Here is an 11,184-nt window from a genome sequence, read left to right as displayed (position 1 = left end):
TGAGGGTCTGGCTCTGAGTCAGTGGAGGTGGAGCTCCCACACAATGCAGAAATAGGGTGGTGAACTTGAAAGTCTCAAAGTCAACGCTTTCCACCCAGTGGCAGCTCTGAGGTAAGGGTCCTTGGCAGGCCAATAAAATACAAGAGGACTCCAAGTCCGCTTCAGCACACCAAAGGTGCTAAATAAATGCCTGTGGAAAGAACAGGCCTTCACTAAAGCAGGATAGATTATTCTCATGACTGTTTTCTGCTCAAGCTAATGAGAAGAAAGTTGTTTTTTGTGTTTTTCTTCTCCCAGAGACTGTGCTTCAGGGCCCAGCCCAGGGGCTCACAATGGAGTGGAGAATGGAGGAGAAAGAATCATGCCAGGCCTTTCTTGTGGAAAATGGGCAGAGGGCATTGCCCAGGGCAGGCTCAGGGATGGCTCAGGCTCAAGTTCTCAGGGCCAGGGGCCTGTGGGTGGGCTTTGATTATGGCAGGGTAGCTGCAGCTGGGAGTAGGAGGGCCTGTGCCTTGGCAAGAAGCCACCTCTTTCCAAAAAGTCAGAGAGGTCCAACAAGGCCAGGCCATCGGTTGCCATGGAAACTTCCTTGCCAAGCAAATGGTGCTAGGTGCAACAGGGACAGGGAGATGCCAGGGCAGCTACTGCTAGCCATCCCCCCCCCCCCTTTCTAGTGAGGAAGTCTTTTTGGTCTGCTTCAACTGCAGCTGAGAATTAAGCTGTTCTTGCCCTTTTACCCGTGTGTGTGTGTGTGTGTGCGTATGTGCAATGCACAAGCATATATAACTGTGCCTAAGGCAACACTAGGCAGCCTCTCCCCAGCTAGGATTAGGAGTTCCAATAGGAAGCAATGACTCAGTTGATAATCAAAGCTCTCATGCACTGAGCACTTGTTACATGCTGGGAATCATTCTAAATACCTTTCATGTATTCCTTCATTCTGGTCTCACCACAGTCCTGGAAGGCAGGTGCTGTTTCCACTTTAGAGAGGAGGAAAGGAAAGCCCAACAACTAGCAAACTATGGAGCCTAGATTAAGAGCCAGGCAGAAGTCCAGCACCAGTGGCTCACACCTGTAATCCTAGCTACTCAGGAGGCTGAGATCTGAGGATCACAGTTCAAAGCCAGTCCAGGCAGGAAAGTATGATGAGACTCCGATCTCCAGTTAAGCACCAGAAAACTGGAAGTGGTGCTGTGGCTCAAAGTGGTAGAGCACTAGACTTGAGGGAAAAAGCTCAGCACCTAGACCCTGAGTTCAAGCCCCACTACTGACCAAAAAAAAAAGCTAGGCAGCATTTCTGCAGAGTTGACCAAGTCAGTCCCACTACTCACTCTGTGGACTGATCACCACACAGCACCAAGAAAAAGGGAAGCAAGTGACATCACTTTCCATCTTTGAGTGGTCCTCAGTCTCTGCAGGAGATACATGTAAATGATCATGAGGACAAGTCTCAAAGCAGCAAGAGAAGGGCTGAGGGCAGCCTGGCGCAGCCCCTGCCAGCTGGATCCCAGCAAGGATGTGGGACCAGGAAGAAGGAGCTGATCTAGACTGAGGCTGGCGTGGGGCCCTCCCTCAGAGGCCTAGCCCAGGCCTGGGTCGCCACCTGCTGGACAGATGGCAGCAGGGCCACTCAATAGCCCAGCCTCAATGGCTCTCATTCCCAACTGGTGTTTCCAGGACCTACAGGAGCCTGGCATAGGGCTAGGCAGGGGATGCAGACATAATCCAGAGAGTCCTGGTGGGGCTTGCAGTGTATGGGGTTAGCAGTCACCAACCAGGAGCCCCACAAATAAAGACCCTGTTACAGCTGAAAGTAAATGCTGTCAAAGAAAGCTGTAGTGTTCATAGGGAGAATGAGGGGGTTGTCTCTGGGGGAAGCACCCCCACGGGCACCATATTTAAGCTAACAGAGTGAGAGAAAGAGCATGCCAGGCAGAGGCAGAGGCAGAGGGCAGAGTCGGGACAAAGGCACTGAAGTAGGAACAGCACAGCAGATTCCAGTGCTGGAGGGAAGGTGGCTGCAAGTGGAAGGGGTCAGAGGCTGTGCAAACTTTATCCCAGATTCAAAAGGGATTCCTTCTGTGTTCCCAGGGAGCCACTCAGGCGTCCAGATGTCCTGAGAGCAGAGGAGAACCAGAAGGAGAGGAGCAATAGGAGCTCAGAGACCAGTTTGGGAAGCAAGCCCCACAGTGCTAGTGCTGGCTGGCTGGTGTACTGCTGCTGGGAGGAAAGGACCAGGTACCAGAGCTCTACTGCAGAAGAACCTAGAGAGATACCTGCGAGGCGAGGGTGCTCAGGGACGCCAGGGCTGGGAGACGCAGGCTCCAGAGGGCAGGGGAAGTGGCGTGGATAAGTAGAGGCAGGGCGCAACAGGCATGAGGAATAAGTGGCAGGAGAGGGGGAAACCCTCCAGAAGTTTGTAGAAGGATAGGACGGAGTTAGAGCAGAGAGACAGAGAGAAAGACAACTCGAGAGCAGCACCCCCCCCCCCACATCTGACATTTTGCTTTCTGGGGTGAACTTCAATCCTAAAATAGAAAATTCCTAGCCAGGTGCCAGTGGCTCACACCTGGTATCCTAGCTACTCAGCAGGCTGAGAGCTGAGGATCATGGTTCAAAGCCAGCCTGGGCAAGAAAGTCCATGAGTCTCTTATCTCCAGTTAACCACCAACAAGCCAGAAATTATGCTGTCACTCAAAGTGGTAGAGCAGTAGCCTGAAGCACAAAAGGCTCAGAGACAGTACCCAGGCCCTGAGTTCAAGACCCAGAACTGGCTGTCATGACCTCCAGCAAGTGACATCACCTTGCTGAGCCCTCTGTGAAGGGCCCAGTAGCTGTGAGAGTGGGGTTGTTCTCCAACATGAGGTACTTGTGCACAGTGTTTATCATAAGCCTGGACGAATGGTGGCAATGGTGGTAATAAACTAGACTGTGTGGGTAGAGATGCAGGGAGTGCCCCTCTGTCCCTGTGCCCAGGGCCAGCACTGGGGCCTGGCAGAAAGACAGTGATGGTTCCCCAACACAAAGTGGGGCTCCACAGATGGCCCTGAACTGTGATGTCCTCTCCAGGCACCCACATGCGATGGCACTTTCCCCTCCCCTCTGCGCAGGCAGCTAGAGAATGTGGGCCTGGCTGGGTGCCCTGGGACCAGCTCACCCTGCCAGAGCACCCCTGTTGCCGAGGCTCAGCCCCAGAGTTGCCTGCAGGACCATGGGGCCAGCAGACACCTGGGCACTGACCGTGTGCCCCGCCCTGCCCTGCCCCCCCCCCCCCCCCCCCCCGGACACTCACCGGCCCGGCCTGTCTCTGTGTTCTGCAGCCCACTCTGCTCGCTGGCTGGTGGACCCTGCTTCCCCATACACACAGAACCTGGGCTCCCTGCAGCCCGGGAGCCACCAGCATGCTCACCTCCCCAGCTTTGCTGCCTTTACCAGGCCACTTTGCCTTCATGGGGTCAGCAGCTGTGCCAGGCACCAGGCCAGGGCGCAGCACTGGGCACCGCCTCCTGCATACCAGCCAGTCCCTTCCTACAAACAAGCAGCAATGCCAGAGGCCTGTTCCTCAACCTCAGCCGCCTCTTCCACAAGGAAAGCCTCCTCCCTGCCTGCGTCATTGAGTGCCTATGTCGTCTATAGTGCACCCCATGCTGGAGTCCCATAGGAGGGATCTGTTCCCTGGAAGCTCAGCGCCTAAGAGGACATGGGTGAGGCATGTGTAAAGGATCTGGAGAGAGAGGCTAACAGGGCTGGATTCCTGAAGGAGGAGTCCTGACAGTAACAATGTTTTGTTTCTAAAGGCAGTAGAGAAGGGTGCTTACAGGCATGGAAATATATTTGGGTTTTGTGCAAGAAGCCGTTTATAGAACATCTTGCACAGTGTTGTATTTTTTTTAAACCATACCTAAGAACATGAGTTGCCCTGCATTTATGTTGGAGGAAGGGGTGCCCCTGAAATGCTCATGCACAGGGTCTGAGTGTTAGAACTACTTTCACCCACTAGTTTCAGATGGCCACAAACCCAGATCATGTGACCTTAGAACACAGCAGTGGAGAACAGGGTCCTCAGAGTTAAGGCTGGGAAATGGGGTGAGGGGCTGAGAATGGGCTGGGGAGGCTGGGTGGACTCCCCTAAGAAGGAAGCCAGCATGGCCCAGGCTGGTACTGCTGGGCACAGTCCCCAGCACAGAGCCTCCCTCAGGGCTCTTGGCTCTAGAACTGCAACCTTGACAGGGAGACCTGGGGGCAGAGGGTTGGGGAGAGAATGGTGAAGGTTTGGAGAGATGCGGGTAGGAACCATGGAGAGGGAGGGCCTGTGGTTTCCTATGGTCTCAATCAAGGAGACTGGGTTGCTTATCCTCACTTCCTAAAGCTGCATGAAGTTACAAACCCTACGACCTGCAAAAAAAAACATTCCCTAAGCATATGGCCCTGAGCCAGGGTCCAAGGAGAGGCCAGGACATGCTGAGGCCTTTTCTGCTTGTCCCATCCAGACCCACATGGCGGGGCAGAGAGGCTGGAACCAAAACACCAGGACTCCCATCCTTGCTCAGCTGCTGGGTATCTACTTGACTGCGGGAAGGTAATGAAAATGATGTAGGCCTTCGTTTTCATAATCAGTAAAATGGTGCTCCTTGGAGCTGTGTGTACTAGCTCCAGGATTAAAACTGAGGTATGATGTGGCGTTCGTGGCACACGCCTGTAATCTTGTCTACTCAGGAAGCTGAAATCTAACCAGGGTTCGAAACCAGCCTAGATAGAAAATCTATGAGACTTTTATCTCCGTTTATCAGCAAAAATCAGGGAGTGGAATAAGAAAGCTAAGGGACACTACCCAGGTCCTGAGTTCTAGTCCCAGTATTGACATACACCCACATTAAAAAACTTTTTTTTTAAGTTGGGGGGCAGGGGATGTGTGTCCAAGTCACTAGTCCTGCCCCGATTTGGTAGCAGCAGTTCTAAGCATGCTTTCCATCTACGGAATGGATACACACTTGGCATAGCCCAGCTCACCCCTCATCCCCAAGTGACCAGAGAGCTTTGTTAATAGCCCTATAAATAAGGGTTCTGAGTGTGTTGGGGAGGCAAAAATGTATTCTCACTTCCAGGGAATTCTCTGTGGTAAAGAGACTTCCTGCCCCTTTGGGTCTGGTTAATCGTATTAGCTCTCCCAGCCAGTATGGTATGCATCTCCCCGCAAGCTGCCTTTGAAGTCTGGGGCCATTTGATGTGAGTGGGGGAGGCCCCAGCCTGGGGACCCTGTGAGCACTAAGCTCAGTGACCAACTGTGACTGGGTGAGTTAAGAGATGAAAGTGCCCCCACTCTACTGCTGAGTGACCCCAAGTGTGGGCTTTGGAGTCAGACTGCCTGGGCCCCAAAGCCCACTGTGCTATTATTAACAATGTGATGTTTGGTAAGGCACCCAGCCTCTGAGCCTCAGATCCTTCCTCCAGAAAGAAGACAGCAGAAACATCTACCCTATGCAAGAGAGACAAAGAGCAAGACAGACAGACAGACCAGAGAGGAGAAAAATCTGTCTCCCATCCTACCCAGTAAGACTCCTGGAAGAGAGATAAGTGTATGCCTCAAGTGGTAGAGCACTTTCCTAGCAAGCGCTAGGCCCTGAGTTCAAACTCTAGTACTCCCCCCACCAAAAAAAAAAAAAATTCTCCAAGAAGAACAAGAATTCCTGAGTCCCCTCTAGGCCTACCAAGTCTCAGATTTCATTGTTCTATTTATTTTTATTTTTTCTGCCAGTCCTGCGGCTGGAACTGAGGGCCTGGGTGCTGAACTGTGATCCTCAGATCTCAGCCTCCAGGATTACAAGTGTGAGACACTCGTTCTATATTTATACATGCATATACACTTCTTGGATAGAATCTCATTCACTCACTCCATTCACCCTGCCACCCTACTGATACCTCTAGCACAGTCTGGTTTGCTTTCTTGTTTTTTTTTTCTTTTCCATTTTTAAGTATATGTTAATTGTAGGAAAGGGTTTCTCTATGGTAATTCACACAAGGAAATATTAGGATCTAGTCTGACTCTATTAGAATATATTGTTCTGCCTTTTTCTGCCATCTCTACCCCACTATTGTTCAATGGTTCAATGGTGAGTTTCCTCATAATGTCTTCATATGCACTGTTTTCATGTTTCCTAATTAATGATAGAATTCTATTACTAATGCTGTTTGAAGGTAGCAAATGTTGACTGCAACCAAATCCTAAAAATGTGTCATTCAAATTCATAAAACTCTTTGGTATCAAATAGGGTTAAATAAACATTTAAATAAATGATTACAGGATGGTTTTGTAAGTTTCTATCATGTATGATTTTGAAGTTATTACAGCTTAAAAGTGCACTTACAATAAAAAATGGGAAGTGGAAGTGTGGCTCAAGTTGGTAGAGTGGCAGCCTTGAGTGAAAAAGCCAAAGAAGATCACAAAACCCTGATCTCAAGCTCAAGCCCCAGTACTGGCACAAAAAACAAAATAAAAGTGCTCTTGTCAGCCACACATGGCTCATACCTGTAACCCTAGCTACTCAGGACCTGAAGAATGGGGATTTGAGGCCAGGCTGAGCAGAAAAGTCCATGAGACTTCATCTCCAATCAATCAGAAAGACTTTAGACAGGAAATGTGGCTCCAGTGGTAGCGTGCCAGCCATGAGTAAACTCCAAGCTTAAGTTCAAGGCTTGAACTCCATACTGAATTTGGACAAAAATGATATGCCTCCCCACCCCCCAAAAGTGCTCTGTAATTTGGGGCTTGGTTCTGAGAGCGCTAGGACTCAGCTTTTTTGCTCAAGGCAGGCACTCTACCACGTGAGCCACAGCACCACTTCCTGCCTTTTGAGTATAGTTAATTAGAGGTAAGAGTCTAATGGACTTTCCTGCCTAAGCTAGTTTCAAACTGCAATCCTCAGCCTCCTGAGTAGCTAGGATTATAGGTGTGAGCCACTGAGCTCCTGGCTTCTCTTTATTCTTTCCCCTTCTTCCCTCTACCACCCCCCCCCCAACCGGGTCTGAGGCTTAAACTCTGGGCCTGAGCACTGTTCCTGAGCTTTGGTGCTCAAAGCTAATGCTCTACCACGTGACCCACAGCTTCACTAGTGGCTTTTTCTGTGATTAATTGGAGATAAGGGTCTCATGGACTTTCCTGCTGAGGCTGGCTTGGAACTGCAATCCTCAGATCTCACTCTCCTGGGTCACTAGGATTATAGGTGTGAACCATTGGCACCTGGTTTCCTCTTTATTCTTAATGAGTACCCAGAATGATTATTATCATAAAGCAATTTTGGGAGACATGGCACTAATTGTGTGCATAAAATCCTTTGCAGTCAGGACCTGGTACACAGAGAACACTTTCTCAGTGTCTGTCTGTACACACACACACACACACACACACACACACACACACACACACACACACACTGAGCAGTCTTTTCCTGCTAAACTGCAGTTCCACAGTGACACGAGGGAGGAAGGGGAGGGGCAGGTGGCAGGCTGGATGTCTGTGTGAATCTCCAGAGGGGTCTTTAGGGGTGGGAGGAGAAGACAGCCTGGTGGTCTCTGTTTGTTTCACAAACCATCCTACTGCACCACCCTTGGGGTTCCCAGGCCAGGGGAGCCTTCACCTCCTGACCCTGTGGGAAGCACCAGTGGCCTGGGCTCCCCCAGCAGGGGCAGGGGAGCACAGAAGGGTGAGAAACGGAAGCAGCCAGAGCTTCAGCCAGACCTGCTCCCCAGAGCTGGAGCACCTGGGGCAGGTCACCGAGCCTGAGGGTGGCCGGGTGGCGCTCAGATCCCAGCTCCTGCCAGGCCTCCCTCACCAGGATGAGGGGACAGAGGTTCGACCATGGCAGATGCCAGCACACAGGAATGCAGCAACAGGCAGTGGTTGATGTGCAAACACTGGCACGCCAAGACAGGTGTCCTTAGCCATGAGCTCCAGGAGAGATGTGACACCCAAGAGGGAGGTCACCTGGGGTTTCATGTCCTTTTGTTGACCAAGAAACTCCCACCCTGTCCTCATCCCCCACCCCTAAGCTCCCCAGTGCAGAGACTGGGCTACATGTATGTCCTCACACACATGGGCTGAGTGTTGGCCTATGTCAGAAACCATGTGGGTCCCGGGGACATGGAGGGACTGAGCTGATGGATCTGGCTCATAGTTCAATACTGCACAAAAGAAAACAAAGGTAGTCTCTCTCTCTCTCTCTCCCCCTCCCTCCCTTCCTCTCTCTCTCTCCCTCTCCCTTTCCTTCTCCCTCTCTCCCTCCTCCTCTCTCTCTGTTTTGTAGGCCAGTCCTGGGGCTTGAACTCAGAGGGCCTGGGCACTGTCCCTGAGACTCTGTGCTCAAGGCTAGCACTCTACCACTTGAGCCATAGTACCACTTCTGGCTTTGTCTGAGTAGTTTATAGGAGATGAGAGTCTTATGGGCACTTTTCTGCCTGGGCTGGCTTTGAACCACGATCCTCAGATCTCAGCCTTCTAAGAGTAGCTAGGATTAAAGGCATGAGCCACCAGTGCCCAGCTACAAGGTAATTTCTGACTCCAGAAGCACTATGGTGAATAGGAACCCAGTAACATGACAGAGCATGGGAGGTCCTTGCAGGCAGGGTGAGCTGACAAAGGGCTCGGTGTAGGGGAGCTAAAGTGACAATGTGGGGACCATGACAGCACCAAGTCCATGCTTCCAACTTAGATGGACTTTAGGCCCATCCTGCCATACTACCCCCCACCAGCTTTTCCACTTTAGGTATGCCCGTTGCCCCTCTGAGCCTCAGTTTCCCCTCTAGTACATGGAAGTAAGCACCCCATGTGGTTCATAGGACTGACAATGGGTCCCTTAGATAACAGAAGTGCATTATAGTGCATGCTCAGAATGGAGCCCTTCTCATTCACCTGGCACACTGCAGGGAACTGACCCTGCTACAGAAAGGAGCCACTGGGGATCAGTTTTACACTTGATCGTGTGTGTGTGTGTGTGTGTGTGTGTGTGCGCGCGCGTGCTAGTACTAGGGCTTGAACTGCTTCAAACTCAGGTCCTGAAGCTTAGTGTTTTCACTTGAGCCACAGCTTCTTCCAGCTTTTTGCTGGTTAATTAGAGCTAAGAATCTCTCAGACTTTTCTGCCTGGGCTGGCTCTCAGCCTTCTAAGTAGCTAGGATTACAGGTGTGAGCCACCAGCACCCAGCTATACTTAATCTTAGGCAAAAAGCAAAGAGTTTTTGGGAACATTTACCATATTGAAATGAAGGCCCAAGCCTTTCTATTTCTATAGGAAAGGTATAAGAAGTCTATCTATCTTATGCAAAATCTGACACATTTTTACTATTTAGTTTAAACTTTTAAAAACCTGGTTGGTTCTAAAAATAATAATAACATTAAAAATTCTAAAAAAAATAAAATAATAACATTAAAAATTTTGTTAGATTCCAACTGAGCACAAGTACTCTTTGTAATAAAATAGTACATTTCTAAAAAAAAAAAAAGTAATAATAATAACATTAAAAACCTGGTTGGTGTCTGGGAATATGGCTTAGTGGTAGAGTGCTTGCCTTACATGCATGAAGCCCTGGGTTCGATTCTTCAACACCACATAAACAGAAAAATCCAGAAGTGGTGCTGTGGCTCAAGAGGTAGAGTGTTGGCCTTGAGCAAAAAGAAACCAGAGACAGTATTCAGGCCGAGTCCAACTCTGAGGACTGGCAAAAAAAAAAAAAAAAAAAAAAAAAACCTGGTTAGGTGGTGGGAGGTAGAAAACAAATACTGCCATCAGCCAAGGCTGGCTGCAGGTGGTAGAGTGTGCAACCTTTCCATTTATCAAATGCCAGGCCCTTTGCAACATCATGTTGCAGAATACAGAGAAAACCAGGTACCATGCCTCCTGAAACCCAAGGATGGATTTCATTAACCAGTACCTGGGGCTATAGGCACACACCACCAAGCCCAGCTTTGAACTTTAGGGAAGAACAGTTGTTTTCTTTTCTCTCTCTCTCTCTCTCTCTCTCTCTCTCTCTCTCTCTCTCTCTCTCTCTCTCTCTCTCTCTCTCTCTGTGTGTGTGTGTGTGTGTGTGTGTGTAGCTGGAGTTCAGGGCCTGGGGTCTGGGAAGTTTGGAGGACTATGAGCAACAGGGCAGCTGGAGATCACAGAGAGCCACATACCCAGAACTTGCCTGGAGTGTACCTCTCAGCTCTGGGTAGGGTAGAGAGGGGTGGGTGCATACTGAAATTAGGTTACAGAAGAGATAGGGGCACACTGAAATTAGAAGCAAAAAGTTTTCCTTGGTGGCAGGGTATCGTTCAATTGCAAGGCTCTGTGCTCAAACCTCAGAACTGCCTGAAAAATCAAGAAAGCCTGCCAAGTACTAGTGGCTCACACCTGTAATCCTGGCTATTTAGGAGGCTGAGATCTGAGGATCACAGTTCAAAGCCAGCTCAGGCAAGAAAGTCCATGAGACTCCAATTCACCATCAGAAAACCAGAAGTGGTGCTGTGGCTCAAAGTGGTAGAGCACTAGCATTGAGTGAAAAAGCTCAAGTCCCATGACCACCCCCCCCAAAAAAGAGAGAGAGAGAGAGACCCACTACTATCATTCCTGGGACTGATTCTGTAACTAGGGCTGCAGATCACAGCATGCAGTGGTCTGTATGAACCAGGACTGAAATTTTGAAGAGAAATGAATTAGGAACCCATTTCTAGGAAGCAAACCTGTTAGCATTTCCCCTGTCTCAGGTCTTCAGCTCCTCTCATTAGCCCCCAGATCCACCCATACCTAATGAGCCACTCCTACTCACTACCTACCTACTTCCCCTTTATCCCCAGAGAGAGAAGCTGCCACCTGGATAAGGTGCAGACACCATGTAGCTCCCTCTCCCATGGGAACTATGGCCCCACTAATAAACCTCCTTATAAACCTTCTTCTCCTGTCTGATTATCTCCACATGGTCCCCTGGGATGGCCGGGATATATCCTTTCAAAACCATTTGTAAGGCTGGGGATATGGCCTAGTGGCAAGAGCACTTGCCTCGTATACTTGAAGCCCTGGGTTCGATTCCCCAGCACCACATATACAGAAAATGGCCAGAAGTGGCGCTGTGACTCAAGTGGCAGAGTGCTAGCCAGGGACAGTGCTCAGGCCCTGAGTCCAAGGCCCAGGACTGGAAAAAAATAAAATAAAAT

This window comes from Perognathus longimembris, chromosome 2, assembly GCF_023159225.1.
Source record: "Perognathus longimembris pacificus isolate PPM17 chromosome 2, ASM2315922v1, whole genome shotgun sequence".
NCBI classification, from domain to species: domain Eukaryota; kingdom Metazoa; phylum Chordata; class Mammalia; order Rodentia; family Heteromyidae; genus Perognathus; species Perognathus longimembris.
The sequence above is the reverse complement of the archived record's forward strand: the minus strand, read 5'-3'. Positions refer to the sequence as shown.